A 4,846-nucleotide genomic window follows, 5' to 3' on the forward strand; every position below is an offset into this window, starting at 1 on the left:
CTGTTTCCTATTAGCTGCCTCACCCCAGGCTCTGGCTACAGCCTCACTTTTGCTTTGAGATGGATGTTTATCCTTCCGTCTCTTCTGAGCTGGCCTGACTCAGAAAAAGCCAGTGTCCTCTCTGCCCAGTGCCTGTGAAGCCCCACTGCACCCCTCGGAGAAGTTAATTACAGCCGGAGACTGACTTTCCTGAACTGAGGGCTGGGTCCCCTCAGGAGAGTCCCTTCTGTAAAAGTGGCGGCAGTCACTGGCAGAGGGCAAGACTGCCCTTCTCTTGGGATGGTGGGGATGGTGGAGTCCATGCAGCTGTTAGTGCCATACACACCTGAGGGAATGAAAGCCCAAAGGCCCATCTGGAGGGATCGGGGGATGACATTGAAGAGGGAAGAAGACCCAGAAAGGAGGTTTGGGGGCTCCCAGAAGACAAATTTGGTTAACTGGACATGCCCTTTCTACCATAGCTTCTAGAAGAGGCCTTTGTCCCCCTGTGGTGTGGGTCACTCCCAAAGGGCATGACTCCCTCTGGGGGAAGTGGGCAAACTGAGGCCGGCCCTGTGTCCACCCACTACATCAGAGGGCAGCTCACTGCACCAGCGCCAAAGCAGCCCCCAGTCAGAGCCATCTACACCCCTAGACCAGAAAGGAGTACTTCCCAGAGACAAACAGACCCAATGGACAGGTGCTCCACCTAGCCTGGAGGGCCCCAGAGGCAAACCACCCATTCCTTTTGATCTGATTTTTAACGTATTTACACTCGGGTTACATCCATAGCAAGTTTAAGGCAGCTTTCAAGTAATCCATCCAAGGATCATAAAATAGATCATTTTGAAGAGGGAAGGGGGGCCTTCGTGGGACTCCCTGAAGGAAGGGTGTCTAAATGAGCGAGGAGGTTCAGGGAGCTCCACCTCCAGGAATAAAAGTAGAGGCAGAGCCCAGAGCCTCAGAGGACAGCCCAGGACTGGGGATGAAGTTATGCCCAGAGACCAAAGGACTGGGGAAATGTTCCCTCAAAGGCCTTTCCCTCCCCTGTGCACTGTATTAGCCATCCGCAACCGCAAGCAGGTAGACTTGATGGGGTCATGCAGGGGAGGGACCCGGAAGACAGCCTTCTAGGACAAACAGCCCTGCCTTGACCAGTGACCTGGGAGCCAGACTGCCAGGGCTTCAATCCCAGCTCTGTCACCCACTAAACTCACAGTCTTGGGCACATTGAAACAGGAGGGAAGGGGGCAGGACACAACCTTTAAAAGAATGACATAGCCATAGGACATGACAAAAACTGGTTAGAGCCAGCTAGGTTCAAGATGGACCTTGAGCCTCATTATAAGCTCATTGTTATACATTAGCATAAGCGAAGTGACACACCCACAGGTGCCATGACAGTTCCGAGGCTGACCATCAAAGATCAAAAAGTGGGCGATAGCCCAGTTCCTGGAAATCTCTGCCCCTTCCCCAAAATACTTGGAATAATCCTCTCGCTCATTAGTCTATGAAGTTACCCAGCCGGTAAAAACTAACCACGCCATATTTCAAGGCCTCTCGCCTTCTGAGAGGGCCCACACTCTTTCTGGGGAGTGTGTTTCTCTCTAAATAAATCCACTTCTTACCTATCATTTTGTCTCTCACTGAATTCTTTCTGCGATGAGACATCAAGAACCTGAGCTTCATTAAGTCCTGAGACCAGGTGTGTGAGCTCAGTTAAAAGACCATGGGTTCAAGTCCCGATCTGAGTTGCACAGTTTCAAAATGATGTCACTTCTCTGAGCCCACAATTTCCTCACCTGTGAAATGGGTAATAATTGTAGTAACTTCTTAGGAATGTGATGAGGGTTAAATGCATTCATGTTTGTGAAGCTCTCAGAACGTGCTTGCCACAAGGAGTAAAGGCTGCGTGAGTTTGTTAAATCAAATGCATAACTAGAACTCAAGCCATTCTCATCTGTACCTGGTTCTTTCTGCCCCGGCATCCAACACTGCTGAAATGACAGTTAATGTTTTAGCAAAGATCAGCTGGGCTGAAGTGTGCCAACCTTGGAAAAAAATAACCAGAGCAGGCATCCCTCCCCTATCTGCTGGACTCTGCCCTGGGATGGTCTCGGAGGCTGCACACAGGACTCAGCCCTCTGGTTCTGTCCCCAGGGTCCCTGTCTTGGCCCTGGTGGCGATGATGACCTCACCTCCCTTCACCCTCAGCTCCTCTCTTATCTCAAAACCAATGTCTTTACTCATCACTCTGGGGGACTTGAACCCAGGTTGGTAACAGGCCTGATGTGGAAAGGAGTGATTCAGTGCGGGAAGGGTGGATGGCCAAGAGTCCTTGTGTCAACGTTGTTTCGATGAACTGTCGCTCACTGGAGTCTGGCCATGGTGGTGCAGGCAGCCCCTGTCTCCAAGGCCAGCCAAAAGGCCAAATTCTGAAACTGGAGAATTTGTTCTTCAGGGCCACTGCTGTTCCTGCCTCTTTTTTGGCACCCTGATCCCATCTTAGGCTTGCCATCCTGCCTTCTAACCTAGGTCTGCCCACTCTGGGTACCCAGGACTGCCCGACTTCATCAGAATGCACCTACCTAACTTGCATTTTCTCCCACTTGGTGACAACGGATGTCCTGAGTCACCGTGCCGATCACAATCACAGCCCATCTCGTGTGTATGAGAGAAAATGCATGTAAAGCGACCAGCATGCCAGGAGCTCTAGCACCAGGGCCACAGGCAGCCCTGCTGTGGGACCCTCTGGAAGAGTAGAAGCCAAGGATGGCCTGAGAGCGAAGTGGGAGCCAGCAGGCCAGAGCCGCAGAGGGCATCCTGACAGCCTCGGGGAGTAGCATTGGGGCGAACATTGGCAGGAGAGGCACAGAAGTGGCACTGCAGGCAGTGGTCATGGGGTGGGTTGGGGGCAGATTGGTGGCGTTGACATAAACAGAAGCCTGAGAGAGCACGGGCAGGTGGCACCGTGGCCTGGAGCAGTGTGTGGCAGCAGGAAATTTGGATACCCAAGCGTGCTCCGAGCGTTGTGAAATACCCCACTGGGGATGTCCCAAGATACTAAGGATGAAACCTCAAAAGGGAGCCTGTGGTCCTGCTGTTCTGCAGGTGGGAGGGGACTTCGGATCTAGCTGTTGATGTGACCTCAAAGGCTGAGAGACCAGCTCCCCCTTGCCATGTGGGCAGAGCACATGTCTGCTGCTTCCAAAGCCCCTTTCTACCCTTCCATCAGGTTAGTCAACCACCCTGGGAGACAGGCGGTCCTCACCTGCAGAAGAGGAGGCAGGCTGGAGAAGAATAGTGGCGTGGCCCAGGTCCAAGCTGATCAGTGGCAGAACTGGGACTCAAACCTGGTTTTGGGGGCTTCAAAGCCCCTGCTCCCTCCATTGGGCCTCACTGTCGCCCCACCTGAAGTTCCTCCACGGCTCCCATTGTCCTCAGGATAGAATTCAATCTCTATAGCTCAGCGGTCAAGGCCTTCCTCCCTGATATTTCCCATCACCCATCTCTTCCTGTCCACATTCTCTCCAACCATCAGAGTCTAGTTCAAAAGTGACCTTGTCCACCAAGCCCTGACCCCCATCTCAAATTCGTCCCTCCACTTTGGAGGCTTCCATAGCATTTTGTTTGAGCTTCTATATTAAAAGCTTGCCTTGACCCTTTGCTTTCCTGGCTCTCCCCTCCTAGGTCACCCATCCCTGAGAGCAGGAGTTTGCTATTATAAATGGCTGTATGCACCACAAAATCCAAGACAGAGCCCAGCAAAGAGTGGGCTCAATACAAGCTTGGTGAATTGACACTAAACCCCAACAATGTGGGGACTAGCCCCCCATCCCTAATCCAGAAGGAATGCCCTTGATGGGGGGGGCAATTGTCTAGTCCCCAGACGGCTGCTGTGGTGCTTTTGGGTGCTCCTTCTATCACATCTGCCCCACTTTGACAAAAAGCCAGCCCTGCCTCATTTGTGTGTGTGTGTGTGCGCATGCATGCATGTGTAGGGTTGGCCACAGGGCTGGAGGTAAGAGTTTGTTTCATAGAAGCTGGTCTTTAGGGCTTCCCTGGTGGTGCAGTGGTTGAGAATCCACCTGCCAGTGCAGGGAACACGGGTTCAATCCTTGGTCCAGGAAGATCCCACATGCCACAGAACAACTAAGCCCGTGCGCCACAACTACTGAGTCTGTGTTCTAAAGCCTGCGAGCCACACCTACTGAGTGTTTATTCCTGGGTATTTTATTCTTTTTGTTGCAATGGTAAATGGGAGCGTTTCCTTAATTTCTCTTTCAGATTTTTCATCATTAGTGTATAGGAATGCAAGAGATTTCTGTGCATTAATTTTGTATCCTGCTACTTTACCAAGTTCATTGATTAGCTCTAGCAGTTTTCTGGTAGCATCCTTAGGATTCTCTATGTATAGTATCATGTCACTTGCAAACAGTGACAGTCTTACTTCTTTTCAGATTTGGATTCCTTTTATTTCTTTTTCTTCTCTGATTGCTGTGGCTAAAACTTCCAAAACTACGTTGAATAATAGTGGTGAGAGCAGCAACCTTGTCTTGTTCCTGACCTTAGTGGAAACGGTTTCAGTTTTTCACCATTGAAAACGATGTTGGGACTTCCCTCATGGCCCAGTGTTTAAGAATCCACCTGCCAATGCAGGGGACATGGGTTCGAGCCCTGGTCTGGGAAGAACCCACATGCTGTGGAGTAACTAAGCTCATGCGTCACAACTACTGAGCCTTCGCTCTAGAGCCTGCGAGCCACAACTACTGAAGCCCATGCACCGCAACAAGAGAAGCCACCACAATAAGAAGCCCGTGCACCACAATGAAGAGTAGCCCCCGCTCAACACAACTAGAGAAAGCCT

Source organism: Pseudorca crassidens, chromosome X (assembly GCF_039906515.1).
Source record: "Pseudorca crassidens isolate mPseCra1 chromosome X, mPseCra1.hap1, whole genome shotgun sequence".
Taxonomy (NCBI): Eukaryota; Metazoa; Chordata; class Mammalia; order Artiodactyla; family Delphinidae; genus Pseudorca; species Pseudorca crassidens.